We start from the raw sequence: 18,715 nt of genomic DNA on the forward strand, positions 1-18,715 counted from the left end.
TTACAATCATTGGAATTGGTACCATTTGTATGAAATTAAAAATATGCAAAATACAAGTTCACAAGGTGTCAATAAATTAAAGTGTTTATTCATCAATGCCAGAAGTCTGCCAAGCAAAATAGGTGAGTTGGAAGCTTTGTTGCATGAAGAGAACTATGATTAAATTGGTATTGTTGAATCTTGGCTTCATTCTTCAAATGACTGGGCCACTAATATTCCTAGCTATGTTCTCTTTTAGAGAGACAGGGTAAATAGGAAAAGTGGTGGTGTCTGTCTCTATGTGAAAAGTGATCTCAGAGCGAGGGTGAAAAAGGACCTAGTTGATAGAGAGTGTGATGAGGCTGAAGCATTATGGGTGGAACTGCACATTGGGGGCATACTACAAAGGTAATCATTGGAGTTTGTTATAGGCCTTCCAGTGTTAATGAGGAGGTGGAGACTCCGCTTCTTGCGCAGATTGAAAGGGCTGCAAGGGCTGGGACAGTTATAATAATGGGGGATTTTAACTACCATAACATTTACTGGAGTAATAGTACTGCAGTAACAGTTAAAGGGCAAACATTTTTAAACCTACTACAGGACAATTTTATGGTACAGTTCATAGAGGCCCCTACTAGGAATGATGCTCTACTTGACCTGGTTATCTCCAACCATGCAGAGCTTATTACGAATGTCCATATTAAAAAAACATCTGGGCAACAGGGACCATAACATGATTTCATTTATTGTTAGCTGTAAACAGCAAGCACATACTCGCTGTATAAAAATAAATATGCTCAATTTTAAAAGAGCTGCTCTCCAAGACATGGACCGGGAGGGAATATTGGCATCGATGAACAAAACACAGAAATGGGAGTTCTTCAAAAAGACTGTATGTGAACACACTGCAAAATATATTCCAATAGACAAGTTTAAAAGGCTAAAAATCAAACCTATGTGGCTTACAGGCAAAGTTAAAAAAATCTATAGATAAGGAAAGAGCTTTTATTAAATATAACAATGAAACAATGCTATCATCGTTTAAACATTACACAGAATATAACATATAATGCAAAAAGGAAATAAAGGATGCAAAAATTGAAAATGAATGACAGGTTGCAAAAGATAGCAAGACCAACCCCCAAAAATTCTTCAAATATATTAATAGTAAAAAGGTCCGGTCCGAGCATGTAGGCCCTTTACAAAATAATCTAGAGTGGGTGACTGGGGACAAAGAGAAGGCAAATTTATTAAATACCTTCTTCAGCTCTGTGTATACAAAGGAGCATAGGGGAGCTCTTGTCCATAATGGGCATGGTATTGACACAGCTCCAGATGATCCACATTGGCTCACAATTGATATGATCCAAAAATATTTAGACAGAATAAAGGTGAATAAAGCACCTGGGCCAGATGGCATACACCCACGGGTCCTTAAAGAATTGAGCTCTGTCATTTCCAAGCCATTGTTTCTAATTTTTAAGACCAATATGGTGCCTACTGTATATGTACTCTTTAATGACTGGCATAGTACCACTGAATTGGCGTAAGGCCAATGTGATGCCAATATTTAAAAAGGGGTCAATATCTTTACCAAGTAATTTATAGACCTGTTAGTTTAACATCTATACTTGGGAAGATACTGGAGAGTTTAATAAAAGACCACATGGATGTGTTCTTGCTGGAAAAAAATATTTTAAGCAACAGACAGCATGGAATCATGAAAGACAAAAGTTGTCAAACAAATCTGATTTCTTTTTATGAAGAGGTGGTATAGGGGTGGACGTAGTATACTTGGATTTCACAAAAGCCTTTGACACAGTTCCCCAGACATGGCTAATGTGTAAGGTAAAGTCTACAGGCTTGGAAAAATCGATATGTAAATGGATTGAAAACTGGCTAAAAGATCATATTCAGAGAGTAGTGGTTAAGATTCATACTCTGAATGGTCTAGGGTTGTCAGTGGTGTACCCCAAGGTTCAGTGTTGGGACCCTTACTTTTTTATATATCTATAAACGATATAGGGTCTGGGATTAAAAATCCCATTTCAGTCTTTACAGATGACACCAAGCTGTGCAAAGGAATAACGTCCTTTCAGGATGTCTTCAACTTACATGCCGACCTGATGCCCTGCTTAATTGGGCAACTATGCGGCAAATGAGGTTTAATGTTGATAAATGTAAGGTTCTGCACTTGGGGGGGCTAAGACTATGCATGCATCATACATGCTAAGGGAAGTACAACTGGGGGAATCAATGGTGGAGAAGGATTTTGTAGTTTTGGTAGATCACAAGCTTATCTTGTGTTTTTATTGGTGGTCACAGATGACTACCACATGTCTGCTACATGCCTTTGGTAAAACTAGGTATATTACCTGCTTTGTATGAACGTTATAGCGTCTACAAACTATGGTGTGTGTGTATAATAAATATATATGTATGTGTGTGTGTATATATATTAGTAATGGCGGGGATCAGCAACCTATAGTGTGGCAGGCAACCTGACACTGCATGGGAGGTAGACTAACTTTCACTAACATTACCTATAACACTAATACAGTGATCAGAGATAAATACTATACACTGTTACTGTACTTATGACACTGACTGGGAAGAAGTTAACATCTCAGTAATTAAGGGATTAAGTGTGTTCCCAGCAAATGTTAATGTGCAATTTGTGCTGCACTTTACTAAAAAAATGTTTGATCTTTCTCACTGCTTTGCAGGGAGAAAGAAACGGACAGATCCTTTGCTCTGTACAGAGCCCTGTGTGTTTGTCAACACAGGGCTCTGAGCTGTGGTTGGACACAGCTGATTAGCAGGTCTCAGCCATGAATCATTGGCTGAGACCTGCTGACAAGGATGGTGTCAGCGCTGGAAAAGAACAGCCGACGTACAGGTACGTGATGTTGAGTAGGTCGGCAAGTGATTTAATAAACCCTCCAAGAGCTAGCAGCAATAGACCCGGTTCATTCCCTGTGCAACAATATTTAGTGGGCATTCCAACTGCACTCCAGCTGTGCTAGAATAACTGACTCTTATGCACATGTGCAGGATGACGTCTTCCACAACCAGCCAATCAGTAGGCCAAAAACACATCACTTGGAAGTAGCCAGGAAGAAGATGAGCAATGCAACCGCCATAGTGCTGGAAGTTTGAAGTACATAATTTGGGGGATTTAGTTAGTTTAACTCCTATGTACGAGGGTGGGAGCTACGTCAGCCTGGCCCAACAAGTTGGGAAGCTGAAGAGTCCAAACCCAGAAGAAAGACCAGTAACAAATGCAAGTGCCTGCAATGAATAGGAGAGCTGACACTGCAGTGCTGGAGAGGATCGCTTCCAAGATGAGTCTACCATGATGTGCTATGCATAATATCACTAAAAGCTGCTCAGGGCCTCCTTTTTTTTTTTTTTTTTTTTTTTTTTTTTTTGTGAAGGTTAAAAGTGATCTTAAAAGCTGAGTGTTTTTTTTTTTTTTTTAACCACATGACAACCGCGCTATAGCTGAATGACGGCTACAGCGTGGTTGTCCAGTCCTGGGAGAGCGTCATATGACATCCTCCCATGCGCACCCGGTGATGTCTGTGATCGCTGGTTTCTACGGACACAGCTGATCATGTGATGTAGTAAAGGGCCAATCACAGTGGCCTTTTACCATGTGATCAGCCGTGTCCAATGACACAGCAGATCACCGGTAAATGCAGTTGCCAGTTATCTACTGCACTTTCCTCATACTGCACTGATGGGTACAGGTGGGTGGCACTGGCACTGATCATCAGTGCCCTGATGATTGGTGCCGATCTGTCCTCTGACAATTGCCGGTTATCGGCAGTACTTTCCTTAACTTTCAATGATATTGGTAAAAAGGACAAATATATGGTGAATCTCCCTAATGGGGGCACAGATTACAAAACCTAATAGGTGTTTCAACCCCTCTTCACTCTGTCCAAGACTAGAAAAAAAAGTTTTGCGTTTAGCTATTCTTCAATTTGTAGAGTGCTTCACCCCCCTGCGTGCTGTGATTGCATTCTCTGGTCCCAATGACATAGTGGCAAAGTAGTGACAGAGCCACAGTGTAGTGGGGAACTAGGTATTTGGTACACATGGAAGTGTTAGGTGCAGATTTCTTAGCGAGCTTAAAATAACACTAAAGCCTTATTTGTTAATAAAAAAAAAAAAAATGTTTATACTTACCTGCTCTGTGCCATGGTTTTGCACAGAGCAGCCCCAATCCTCTTCTTTTCAGGTCTCCACTGGCGCTCCTGGCTCCTCCCCCTCGAGCAGTGCCCCCAGGGACAGCCACTTGACCTGGGGGCAACACTGCGTGCTCATCCGTGGGCTGCTGCTCTAAGAGCCATGCTGTATCCTCATTGGTTCACTGGCTGTGATTGACTGCATCGGCCAATGCTGTCTCAGCCAATGAGGAGGAAGATTCCCCAGACAGCAGAGGCTGTCAAGAAGGTCACTGGATCAGAGGTAGGCTCACATAAGGATTGGGGGGGCTTTGTATACAAAGTATAGAATACAAAAAGGTGAAAAACCCCTGAGCCTTTAGAACCACTTTAAAGGATAAGTTCACCTTTGAGAACATGTTACATGTTCCACCCATTTTTAGGGTGAAACATGTCATCTGTTCCCATAGTTGCAGCCGCGCCCACTGTCCCCACCCTCTGACAGATAATATGGGGAGAAGTCTCCCCGTACTATCCGTCAGATTTGAAAACAGTGCGGCCGTGCAGGGCTCCATGTGAAAGCCCGTGGAACAGCATCAAACTACGGTACATAAAAATCTCCATAGATGACACTTTAAAAGCTTTTACAGGTTTAGAATTGTACAGATGTTCTGGAGCTAGAATTATTGTTCTTGCTCTGATATTCATGGTGATATATCACATGTGTGGTATGATCACCGTTTACATATGCGTGGATCAGCACAAGTATTTGCCTTTGCATGTGAGCACTGGGGGGTTGGGTGTGCTTTAAATGTAATTTTTATTTTATTATTGATTTTATTTAAAGTTTTAAAATTCTAAAGCTTTACATTTTTTTTTTGTTAATAAACTTTATTGCTATCACAAGGAATGAACACCATTCTTCAACCCTTCTGCTAGAATAGGCTGTGACCGGTCCTGATATTCAAGGTGATGTATTACATGTGTGGTATGATCACCGTTTACATATGCGTGGATCAATGCAAGTATTTGCCTTTGCATGTGAGCACTGGGGGGTTGGGTGTGCTTTAAATTTAATTTTTATTTTATTATTGATTTTATTTAAAGTTTTAAAATTCTAAAGCTTTACATTTTTTTTTAATAAACTTTATTGCTATCACAAGAAAGGAACACCATTCTTCCAACCCTTCTGATAGAATAGGCTGTGACAGGTCCTCTTTATGAAGAGATCTGTTGTCTATTAGACCCCAGATCTCTCCTCCTGGCCTCCAACGCATGCAATCAAACTGAGATTGGTTGGATCAGATGCTTCACAAGCCGGTAACGGATTGTTTGCATGAAACCAAATTCGGAAGTGACTAAACTGTTGTCGCTTCCAGTTTCTTACATCATAAAGTGGGAGGAGAGACCTCAGTTCCTCTCACTGTGTCCCAAGAACCGGTTGCTGCTGGTTGCATCCTTACCGGACCCCGCAATCCCACGGTAGAGCTAGGTAAAGGCTGCGGTGAGGAGGAACCCTTCTACCGCCTGTAAAAGTAATCCAGTGGCTGTGTAGCTGCAGTCATGATCCTGGTATAACCAATTCAATCGGAGTACAAAAAATGGCCATTGCCCCAGTCTGTAGCTGGCCTTCACAGCAAGGCGCACATGGAAGGGCGGCGCTTGTTAAACAATAAAAGATAAAAATTCCCAGCTCTGCTTACCAACCAGCTTGCAAACAAACCGAATTAGCCTGTCTAACAGTATGCGTTAAAAAAGGGGTTTAGTTACCGCTAGACAGGCTAATGCGGTTTGTTTGCAAGCTGGTTGGTAAATTGAGCTGGGAATTTTTCTCTTTTATTGTTTGACACTTCAATCTGAGGACGTTTATAAACGACCTATGGATAGGAAGTGGTTAATTTTAGTCTTACAATGGGGTTTCTAACTTTTGGTTCACATTGGGCTTAATTTACTAAAGGTAAATAGGTTTTGCAAGGTGCATTGGAATCTTCCCCAGAGCTTAGTGAACACGGTGAAATTTCCCTTTGCAATGAATACCCAATCACAGACACAAACAATAAATTCACCTTCCAGGAATGACATTTTTAGCATTCTGTGATGGTATTTAGGAACATTCGTCTGCATTGATCACAACTTCGGAAGTTCCAAAGAGTAGACAGAAAATTTTTATTAAAGGATCAGAAACGTGAATCGTGAAATAAATGAATGTTTGCTTTTTATTTGTTTCCCTTTAGCTGATTTCACACTGTTTTATTTTGCACAGTTGTTCTGCCACTGGGGCTAAATAAACAGTAGACATTACAGAAATGCACAAAGAAAAAAATAATATGCTAAACATTGTATTTCCTGCTGCCCATCTTCCCATCTTCATATTTCTGCAAGCGACGGCGGCCAGAAGATGATACACACAGAATTTAATAACCAAAACTCCCCACCTAGTGTGCTGGGAACATAAGTGCAGTCTGCTGAATGATATCCCAGCCGTTAGCCACGTTATTTATTAGTTATGCTACAAAACAGCCTCTTTTATGAGTTATTAGTTTCATATTTCCACTGTCACCGTTTTCTTGTAAGCAACATGAAAAAACTACCATTTATCCATAACCCCTGGAACATTTGGGTACTTGGCATTCTAAGAACATTAGGTGTCAAAATTATAGGCAGTAAACAATAAGATGTAAGCTTGCATACTTATTAAACACGGACTCATGGTCTGATGTACGGTGTACAGGAAAAATAAAATTCTTGACCATGGTCACTAGAATTTAATTTTCTGTTCCTAGCTTAAAGAGGAGCTCCAGTCCCCCCCAAAACAAAAAATGTAAAAGTCAGCAGCTACAAATACTGTAGCTCTTGACTTTTATTATAAGGTCACTTACCTCTACAGGGATCCAGCGCTACCCTCATTGGCATCTTAGCTAAGGGAAACTGGCAGTGAAGCCTTGCGTCTTGATGGCCAGTTTCCCATACTGTGTCCACCTACCCATGTACCAATTTTAATAACTAAAACACAAAATGTAATTTTTTAGGAAAAAGGAAGGACAATTTTCCTGCTGAATTCCACCATGCTTCTCACCCCTGTGTGGCCTGAACATATATCTATAAATGGTTCCAGATATAACTTCTAAGGGAAAAAGGATTTGGTTTTGACATGGTTAAAATGCATTTGTTAGTTTTATTTTATTTGGCGTCACACTGAACACATGACATAAAAAATGGGTTATCGCGAGGGCCATCATGGGCGCCTGGACAAAGTAACAAACTCCTACAAGGGAGATGGTGACTTGTGGCGCATACCGCAGCAAGCAGTGTTACACAGTTGTATTACTAGTGTGGTTGAAAAAATCCACTAGTCCATCCAGTTCAACCAAAAACAAAACCAACAAACACACCACACACACAAATAGAAAACTTCCATATACACAATCCTATACCCAGTTCATCCTGAGGAAGGCAAAAAAAATCCCCAATAAAGCTTGATCCAATTCGCTCCAGCGGGAGAAACAATTCCTTCCTGATCCCCCAAGAGGCAATTGGATATTCCATTTACATACAGATTTTTCCAAGCCCGTAGACTTTTACACATTAGCTGTGTGTGGGGAACGGTGTCAACCGTTTTTTGTTTTACAAAATCTAAGTATACCACATCCACCGCCACTCCTTTTGTCTGTCTAAGGTCTTGCTTACCTCCTCATAAAAAGAAATCAGATTTGTTTTACAACTTCTGTCTTTCATGAATCCAAGCTGACTTGTGCTTTTTTTTTTCTAGCAAAAAAACTCAGTTAAACTAGCAGGTGTATAGTTACTTGGTAAAGACTGAGACCCCTTTTTACAAATACAGTAGGCACCATATTGGCATTAAAAATTAGAAACAATGGCTTTGAAATGACAGAGCTCAATTCTTTAAGGACCCGTGGGTGTATGCCATCCGGTCCAGGTGCTTTATTCACCTTTTATTCTGTCTAAATATGTTTGGATCATATCAATTGTGAGCCAATGTGGATCATCTGGATCTGTGTTAATACCATGCCCATCATGGACAAGAGCTCCCCCATGCTCCTTTTGTGTACACAGAGCTGAAGAAGATAAATTTGCTTTCTGTTTGTCCCCAGTCACCCACTTCAAATCATTTTATGCTCAGGCCTGACCTTTTTTAATAATTTCTTGGGTTTGTTCTGATATCTTTTGCAATCTGTCATTTGTTATGAACTTTTGCGGCCTTCATTTCCTTGTTACATATTCTGTTATATTCGTTGTAACAAATGATAGTTTCTTCATTTTTATATTTTTTTAAAAGCTTTTTTCTTATTTTATAGCTTTTTTAACTTTGACCGTGAGCCACAAAGGTTTTTTTTTTCTTATTTAGCCTTTTAAAATTGCCCATGGGAATATATTTTGTAGTGTGTTCGCATACAGTTGTTTTGAAGAATTCCCATTTCTGTTCTGTGTTCATCAATGCCAATCTTTCCTCTCAGCCTGTCTTGGAAAGCAGCCCTCAGCCTTGGAAAATTAGCTGTTTTAGGCCTCATGCACATAGGACATTTTCAAAATGCTACTTCTCTTGACAGCAGCGTTTTGGCAGAAAAAGCATCTGAAAAAAGTGTCTAATGCGTTTACAAGCATTTAGGTGCATTTACAGCTTTCAAACATTTAGGCTTTAATTCATTTCATTGGCCAGAAAAATTAATTTATTCTGGTCATTTAAATGAACGAATGCACAAGCGCTAAATGTACCTAGCGTTAACATGTGTTTAGGCAAGTTTAGACTCATTTACACACATCAAACTTTTTTTTTTTCTGCCAAGACACTGCTGATCCTGGACGCACTGGTGGCAGGGTTTTTTTTTTTTTTTTTTTTTTTACAGCTCCTAAAAGCACCTGCCACTAAAAGCTTCTAAAAGTCTGTGTGCATGAACACATAGGATAACATGGAGGGGTGTTTAGAAGCTGTAAAAAAAAAAAACCTGACCCCCCCCCCCTAAAAGTGGCTGCAAAAACTCTGTGTGCTTGAGGCCTTAAAGTTATGTGTTTTTATCTTTCCTGTATGTTCTGCTTGTTCACAGCTAACATTAAAGTGTTACTAAACCCACAACTGTAAAATCAGTCTGTATATGTAGTAAAGCATGCTTGTTATACTCACTGTGGAACCTAAGGGGTTAATCCTCTGCTTTGTGTAAAAAGGCTGTTTGATCCTGACTTCTCTGATCCTCCCCTTCTTCCAGTGCCCCTCTCAACTCCTGATAAGACATAGTGTGGAGTCAATCTGCACATGTTCAGTTTGGTGTGTATTGCTAGAGGTTTTTTTTTTTTTTGTCTTTTGCTTGGGTGAGTGCATGTGATCAGTACAGTGCCAATCAGTGCTGTACAGACAGAGTACAAGGGATTCTGCATCCTTGCTAAAACCCTTTCTCTTTATGAAACGCAAAAACCCCTAAACCAAAAATACCAAACAAGATAAAATTTGAATTAATAAATAAAAATAACATAAATAGTCCAAAATAGATATCCAAAAGTTGGTGTGCAAATATATCCAAATATGAGTAGTCCACCAAAATATTTCAATCCAGTGTGTCCAACTTTATTTCTCCATTCCAGACCATATGATACCTCAAGAAAATATAACTAAAATAGTGTATTACCTAAAATCACTTAAATGTAGTATATACCTTTAAACAAATTAGTATATACTATGTTAGTGCAAAATAAATAATAACCAGATTCAACTGTGAATCATGCAAAAAAAAAATCACTCTGTGTACACTCCAATTTAACATGAAAAATTGTGTACACTCAAAAAAAAAAATTAATTAATTATATAAATCAATAAAACCACATAAAGTGAAATCAATCAATAAAACAGTGAAGTGAACACTCTGTGACCACCTCTTTTTCTGCATCCTCCTAGAGCAGAAAAAAAACTCCCCCTACAAGCTTAAACTAGTGCTCTACTGAACATTGATAGAAGTCATAAGACTGCTCTAATCACTGAGAAAAGGTATTTAGCAGTTTATATATACTAAAATAATTGCATTTCCATGTTGTGTGTAGTGTGGGAGACCAGATATATTGAATGCGGGGTCTGGGGAGACCGGATATAGTGAATGCGGGGTCCGGGGAGACCGGATATAGTGAATGCGGGGTCCAGGGAGACCGGATATAGTGAATGCGGGGTCCAGGGAGACCGGATATAGTGAATGCGGGGTCCAGGGAGACCAGATATAGTGAATGCGGGGTCCGGGGAGACCAGATATAGTGAATGCGGGGTCCGGGGAGACCAGATATAGTGAATGCGGGGTCCGGGGAGACCAGATATAGTGAATGCGGGGTCCGGGGAGACCAGATATAGTGAATGCGGGGTCCGGGGAGACCAGATATAGTGAATGCGGGGTCCGGGGAGACCAGATATAGTGAATGCGGGGTCCGGGGAGACCAGATATAGTGAATGCGGGGTCCGGGGAGACCGGATATAGTGAATGCGGGGTCCGGGGAGACCGGATATAGTGAATGCGGGGTCCGGGGAGACCGGATATAGTGAATGCGGGGTCCGGGGAGACCAGATATAGGGAATGCAGGGTCCGGGGAGACCAGATATAGTGAATGCCGGGTCCGGGGAGACCAGATATAGTGAATGCCGGGTCCGGGGAGACCGGATATAGTGAATGCAGGGTCCTGGGTTTAGTAATACTTTAAGTGAAATCATGTTATGGTCACTGCTACCCAGATGTTCTTTTACATGAACGTTATATGAACATTAGTAATACGCTCTGCATGGTTTGAGATTACCAGATCCATCAGAGTATCATTTCCAGGGGCCTCTATGAACTGCACCATAAAACCTGTAACTTGTAAACTTGTAATAGTTTTATGCATTTTTGCCCTTTAACCATTCCTGCAGTACCATTACTTCAGTCAATTTCTGGGCAGTTAAAATCCCCCATTATCACTTTCCCAGCCCTTGCAGTCCTTTCAATCTGTGGAAGGAGCTGAGTCTTCACCTCCTCATTAACACTAGGAGGCCTATAACAAACTCCAATGATTTGCACTGTTTTTTTCTTTTTTTATTTGTATTAGTGAAATCACTAAGGAGCAGCAGCAGTTTATATTAGGAATTATTTCACATTAATTTTTGACGCTGGTGATTTTTGTATTATTAAACTCCAATGATTACCTTTTGTAGTACGCACCCCCATGTGCGGTTCCACCTATAGTGCTTCAGCCTCATCACACCCTCCAGCAAACAGATCCTCTTTCACACTCACTCTGAGATCACTTCTCACATAGAGACAGTCACCACCTTTCCTTTTTACTCTTTTAGTCAGGAATACTGGGAGTCATGTGAAGAATGAAGCCAAGATTCAGCAATCACAATAAGTCCTAGTTCTCTTTGTGCACCAAAACTTCCAATTCGCCTATTGTGCTTGGCAGACTTCTGGCATTGGTGAACAAAAACACTTTAATTGGGCAACACAGTGGCTAAATGGTTAGCACTTCCACCTAGCAGTACTCAGGTCATTGGTTCAAATCCCAACCACAGCACCACCTGTCTGGAGTTTGCATGTTCTCCCTGTCTGTGTGAGTTTCCTCGGGGTTTCCTCCCACACTCCAAAGACATGCTGGTAAGTTAATTGGATCCTGTCTAGATTGTCCCTAGTATGTGTATGTCAGTTAGGGACCTTAGATTGTATGCCCCTTGAGGGTTAGGGACTGATGTGAATGTACAATATATATGTAAAGTGCTGTGTAAATTGACGGTGCTATACAAGTACCTGTAATTAACACATTTAATTGATCATTACATTTTGTAAACACATTTTGCATATTTTGTATTTCAGTACAAAGAGTACCTATCCACTGGTTGTTTTTGTGTAGCTAAATTATGCTGCATACTGAGCGTGGCTTTTTTAGTCTGATTAGAAATGTTAGTTTTTTTTTTTTATTTTAACAAATTTTTAATTTTTTTCTTACATTTCTTTTTTTTTTTCTACAATGTTATTGGGGAGGGCGTTCTTTTGTTGAGATATCAGGGGTCTAAACATACCCCAAAAGCCTTACTTTTGAGATGGAGAAAGGGACTGAGGAAACAGATTTCCCAGTTCCTTTCTGCAGCCTCAGCAGATTAATGAACAGGAGACAGGTAACTTATGCAGTTCAATACAAAACAGAAAAAAACACATATAAATGGGACAGAACATCTTTTGGTTCTATATTTCTTTAATGGCTTGTAGGAATTCCACAATTTAAAATGAATATTGGACACTGTTGTATCACTTTCCTGACCACAGAATAAGGTTTGACATATTTGGTGTCACTACTGAGAATGTAATATTTACCATCTTGACACCTTGGGAGGTTAATCAAGGTTGAACAAGGTATTTCACTAATATTTATGCATGGAAACTTAAATGTAATACTGGTTGTTCTTCTGAATATAGATCTAAAACCATAATAGTTATCTTCCATCATTTCAAAGTCTTATTTCGTTTTTATTTGTCTGTATTTTTCATGTAAAATGAATCACTCTCTAGAAAGAAATGTTTGTGTCTGAACCATGAGTAAGAGCTGCTGTAAAAATAATAAACTGCAATATAACCCAAAGGATTGCTTGAAATGAGGGAAATGTTCTGAACCCATTGAGCTGGAAAAAGTAAGCAGAAGTCCTGAAATACCTACCTTTGCTGCAGAAACCCTGGCTCCAATATTTCACAGTGATTGGTTATATAAATATATGTATATACACACTGATAAACCATACCTTTTTATGTACACTGACGGGTAAAGTGAATAACACTGATTATCTTGTTAGAATGACATCTGAAAGTCGGTGGGATATGTTAGGCAGCAAGTGAACATGTTGTCCCTGAAGTCATGTTGAAAGCAGAAAAAAATGGGCATTTCAGTTCGTTGTATATGGGGCTACATAGTCGCAGACTGGTCAGGGTGCCCATGCTGACCCATGTCTACAGCCAAAAGAACCTACAATGGGCACATGAACATCAGAACTGGACCATGGAGCAATGGAAGAAGGAGGCCTGGTCTGATAAATCACATTTTCTTTCACATCATGTGGATGGTCGGGTGCATGTGCATCACCTACCTGGGGAAGAGATGGCACCAGGGTCCAGTATTGGAAAAAGTCAATCCAGCAGAGGCAGTTTGATACTTTCTTCAATGTTTTGCTGGGAAACCTTGGGCCCTGCCATTCATGTGGATGTTACTTTGACACGTACTACTTGCCTAAACATTGTTGCTGTCCAAGCACAACCCTTCATGGTATTCCCATAGTGGCAGTGGCTTCTTTCAGCAGGATACTGCACCCTGCCACACTGCAAAAATGGTTCTAGAATGATTTGAGAAACACAACAAATTCAAGGTTTTGACTTGGCCTCCAAATTCTTAAAGTCTCAATCCATTGAAACATCTGTGGGATGTGGGAAAGACAAGTCTGATCCATGAAGGCCCCACCTCGCGACTTAAAGGATCTGCTACTAACGGCTTGGTGCCAGATACGATGGCATACCTTCAAAAGTCTAGTGATGTCCATGCCTTGAGGGGTCAGGACTGTTTTGGGAGCAAAAGGGGGACCTACTCAATGTTAGGTAGGTAGTCATTAAGTTATGGCTGATCAGTGAACGTGTAGGCAATTGAATGTGAAGCAAAGGTTCCAGCTGTTTTGATTTTGTTCCTACAACAGAGATCATATGAGCAAATGTCTAGGCATTTTAAGAAGAAAATTTTGCAGTGAACAAAGTACTGACTTCTGTTAGCTGTATGACTTTCAGGGAACACGGTGGGTAATGGAGGTTGTCTTGAATGATGATCTTTCCACTTTACGATTTTTCAGTTTAGCACATTAAACACAATAAAATAAACATTCCCCAATAAAATATTTGTTAAAATTCTTATCCCAGAACTTGCAGTTTACAACTTTCAATGCTGCTGGCTGCTGCTCTTAGTGCGGCTTCCCTGAACTTCCAGTCTTCACGGAAAAGAGTTAACAGTGGACAGCGTAGTTTTAATTCAGTCTGTTAGCTTGGGTTTGTTTCCATTCGGTGACACCTGAACTGATGAAATGCTCACCACTTCCAGTTTCTTAGACCATAGAGATGATCTTGTTAGAATGGCATTCTAACAAGATCATCTTTTTAGTCCCCGATCAGCTCTATTGTCAGCTGGACGTCCCCTCCCACTGCTTGTAAAAGCAATATAGCTTCTGATAAAAATAGAAAATAAAGGAATAGAAAGAAATAGGATAGAACAGAATAATAGAAAAGAATAGAAAAAAATAGAATAAAACTGAATATAAAAGAATAGGACAGAAAATAAAGGAATAGAAAATAAAGTAAAACAAATATAGCCATCTTCTGAAATTTGAATTTCAAATCCATTTGAAAATAACGAATATACTAAACCGATCCAAAAATATACGCAACAAATTCTGAAAACGAACTATTCTAACATAACAAGTGGATAAAGAGCCTTGATCAACTTCCAGACAAATTCAAGCTGACCTTCAGGCACAGGGTACAACTGTTGGCTTACACTATAAAAGAAAAGGGACGCTATGAGAGGAGACCCAGGAGGACCCCACTGCTGACACAGACACATTAAAATGTAAGATTGGAGTTTGCCAAAACTTACCAGAGGAAGCCAAAATCCTTTTGGGAGAATGTGCTGTGGACAGACAGAACAAAATTACAATTAAAGCTCATCATTCTATGGTTTTCAGAAAAAGAATTGAGTCCTTTAAAAGAAAAGAATACAGTCCCTACAGTCAAACATGGTGGAGGTTCACTGATGTTTTGGGGTTGCTTTGCTGCTTCAGGCACTGGATGTCATGACCTTGTGCATGGCATTATGAAATCTGAAGACTACCAAAGAATTCTGGGGTGCAATGTAGGGCCCAGTGTCAGAAAGTTTTTTTGTCTCTACCAGAGGTCATGAGTCTTACAGTAGGACAATGACCCAAAGCACACATCAAAAGCACCCAGAAATGGTTTCAAAGCGCTGGAGAGCACTGAACTGGCCAGCAATGAGTCAAGATCTCAATTCCATAGAGCGCCTGTGGAGAGATCTCAATGTAAAACAGTAGTTGGGAAAAGGAACCCTTCCAATCTGAGAGACCTGGAGCAGTTAGCAAAAGAGTGGTCCAAAATTCCAGTAGAGAGGTGGAAGAAACTAATTTATGGTTACAGGAAGTGATTGACTTCAGGTTTTTTTTCCAAGGGGTGTGTTACCAAATATTAAATTGACGGTGCCAATAATTTTGTCCAGTACATTTTTGGGGTTTTGTGGGGAATGTGTCAGATTTGGCTTCTTGTTTCTCCACTTTTTTGTGTCATAGCAATAAAAAAGAAAGTTGAGTGCATTTGTAATTACAACAATTTTCTTGGCGAAGTGGTGCATTATCTGACATAAATGCAGGGGTGCCAATATGTTTGGCTGTGACTGCACATTTACAGTATTTGTTTTTGCAAAAACTAGATTTGACCTTTTAATAGGCATGTTAGTGGACAATGGGGTAAAATCATTAGGGTAGACCTGGAACTAATAATATAATGACCATTGAAAATTATCGGTTATCTGCATTTTGCAGACAAAAAAAAAGTGCTGATAATGAAAATTGACTTCAATGCAAGATAATGTCCCATGACTTCAGTGAAAAAAAACGCCCATATTGACTTCAATGCAAAATTGTCCCTTATTGACTTCAATGTAAAACTGCATCCCATTGACTTCAATGCAAAATTGCCCCTTTTGACATCAGTGCAAAATTGTGTCTCAATGCAAAAATCCCCCCCCCCCCCCCCCCCCCACACTGGCTTGACATTGACTACCATGCAAAAAGACCCCCTGCTGACTTGCAACAAAACTTCTATTTAAGATTTTTTTATTTCATATATATACACACACACACGAACACACATTATAAAAACATATGACAAACATTAATTTATTATTTCAAAAATCTCCTGTGCCCAGTAAGTGCAGCCACTCAGAATAAGACCCAGGGATCCACAGGAATCCCACATGTATGACAAATACTTACATTAGTCCAAGCTGCAACTATGTAAAAATGCCATTCCTGGAATTCAGCCTTAAATCTATTGCTATCACAAGAGTGCTAACAAGCCCTTGATGTGATAGCATGGGCAGGTGATAGGTACTCTTTATGGAGACATCAAAGGTCGTTTAGACTCCTATTGTCACCTCTGCCTTCCACCACAGCTAACCAAGCTTTTTTATCACTTCTGGTTTCAGTTCATTCATTATCCTGCTCCTGTAACTAGGGAATGAATGAACTGAAACTGGAAAGGGGCTCATTGCTTCAGCTTCATTAAACCAAAAGGAAATTAGGGAATAGATGCTCCCCGAGCTTCTCCTTCTCAACATCCTGAAACAAGTTACCATGGTCCCAAGCTCCATGTAGGAGCAGGAGAATCAGGGAATCGTGTCTAGCAGCAGCACCCCAGTCTCAGTACCGTAAAAGTGATGGGGCTGCTCTATAGCCACCTTAATCCCTTTTACTGAAAGGTCGATCATTGGCATTGAAAACCCATACAAGCTCAAGACTGAGCTTTTTTCACCACTTGAAGTCTTGAGTTTTTCCAGGAGCTCACCAAGTGGATGTAAAACACAGAACGTACATTAAATGTCTCCCAACTAAGGTTCTCCTTTAAAAGTTCAGATATTGCTAACAGCATGTTGTTTGTATCTTTTGACCATTGAAATTATAGAATAAAAACTATGATATGGATCACAAACTTCTACTGACCAATATATAAATATTAGGGACTGTACAGAAGACGTCAGAAATTATATATTAAGGCATTTGCCTGTAAAAAATGTAGAGGCACAAGGCCGAAGCATTAGTTCATAATGATTGACAATCCGGCACTTGAATTTTACACCGAGAAGTAAAACTTCCATGGCTCCCCTTTGGCAAACTGTGCTCAATCAACAAACCCGAAATCCATCTGGAGAGGAAAAAAGAACATGGAAGAAAGTCTTAAAGTAGAACCAACGGAGCTAAAAGCATTTTAGGTATCAAAGAAAATAAAAAGCTCATTCCTTTCCATTTTCTCTTATAGCATTTTTCGAAGTAGTTTATAACAATATTCACTATTCATAAAACTGAAATGGCGAAGGCTATTGTCTTGGGCCATATATCAGGATGTTACAGCATATCATAAAGCAGACAACTCTGCTATCACTTTAGAAGCTGGGTATCCCTGGAGTTCTTAGTGACATTTCAAGTTTTATGCTGCCATTCAGCCTCTCATAAGAATTAAAATGTTCTTCTTCTTGGGAATATATCTGCAAAGATTTATAGGGGGAAAGAAAAAAACAAACACGCAGAACTGGCATAGCTGCAATGCAAGGCCATAGTGACAATAGCCACAGATTTGTTTTTAGCATGCACATACCTAATATACATTAACCACTTCAGCCTCTGACCAGTTCTGACATTTCTTGCCTACATGTAAAAAAAAATCAGCATTTCTTTCTAGAAAATTACTTAGAACCTCCAAACATAATATCTTTTAAGCAGAGGCCCTAGAGAATAAAACGGTGGGTGTTGCAATTTTATATGCTACATGGTATTTGCATAGTGTGTTGGGTTTTTTTTTTCTCTTGGAAAAAATCTGCTTTAATAAATTTTAATGCTTAAATACCCAATATACCTATTGTTTGGTGAAAAATAAAAGATGATGCTACACCGAGTAAATAGATACCTAACATGTCACACTTTAAAACCGCATGCTGCTTGAATGGCAACCAACTACAGAACATTAATTTATCCATTGATGCTTAGTTTAGAATTACACAGGAGGTCTAGAGCTAGAATTATTGCTCTTTCTGTAACGTTCGTATGCGCATGCTACCGAAGTATGTGTTCACCTTTGCACAGGGGGGCAGGGACGTTTTAAATTTTTATTATTTATTTACATTTTTTTTATTCAACTTGTCTCTTTAATTTTTTTTTTCAATTTAATGGCTATCACAAGGGATGAACAACATCTTATGTGATCTGGAACAGTGACAGATCCTCCTTGGAGAGATTTGGAGTATATTAGACCCCATATCTCTCCTCTGCCCTTCAAAACATCAGATCAAACCAAGAGGCTGCGGAAGGTGGCGGGGGGAAATTAGCCACTAAGATTGCTTTTACATTAAAGCGCATCGCCAGCTTAAAAAAACTAAAAAAACAAAAAAAAACAGGATGATACCTGTAGCTGCAGATATCATCCAAGTATATCAAGTATTTCCCCTTCAGCCTGGCAACGTACAGGTACATTGCTGAGGCTGAAGTGGTTAACAATTACAGATCTTAAACTAAAGCAAAAAGAAACACTGTCAGTTTTTAACTTTGTATTTGCTATCTGTGTCCATTGGGGAGGATTCCTCTCCTATAGACCCTTCAGGTCTGCTATCAGTTTTAAGGTGGACCCCATGCAAAACAAAATGACATTGAGCCCCACCAAATTCCATGTATGTTGGTTTTAAGGAGGAACCCTATGCAAAAACAAAGCAAAGAATTTGCCCCCCCCAGCAAAAAAATCCAT

The 18,715-nt window shown here is 39.7% G+C and overlaps 1 protein-coding gene across 1 annotated transcript in view; it reads left to right on the top strand.

The window, feature by feature from the left end:
* The window catches only part of AGBL1 (AGBL carboxypeptidase 1), a 924,602-nt gene that overhangs the window by 473,400 nt on the left and 432,487 nt on the right, over window positions 1–18,715 (top strand). The gene's annotated exons all lie outside the window — the stretch shown is intronic.

The sequence above is a fragment of the Staurois parvus genome, unplaced genomic scaffold (assembly GCF_062004578.1).
Source record: "Staurois parvus isolate SC_StPar_1 unplaced genomic scaffold, SC_StPar_1.0 ptg000432l, whole genome shotgun sequence".
NCBI classification, from domain to species: domain Eukaryota; kingdom Metazoa; phylum Chordata; class Amphibia; order Anura; family Ranidae; genus Staurois; species Staurois parvus.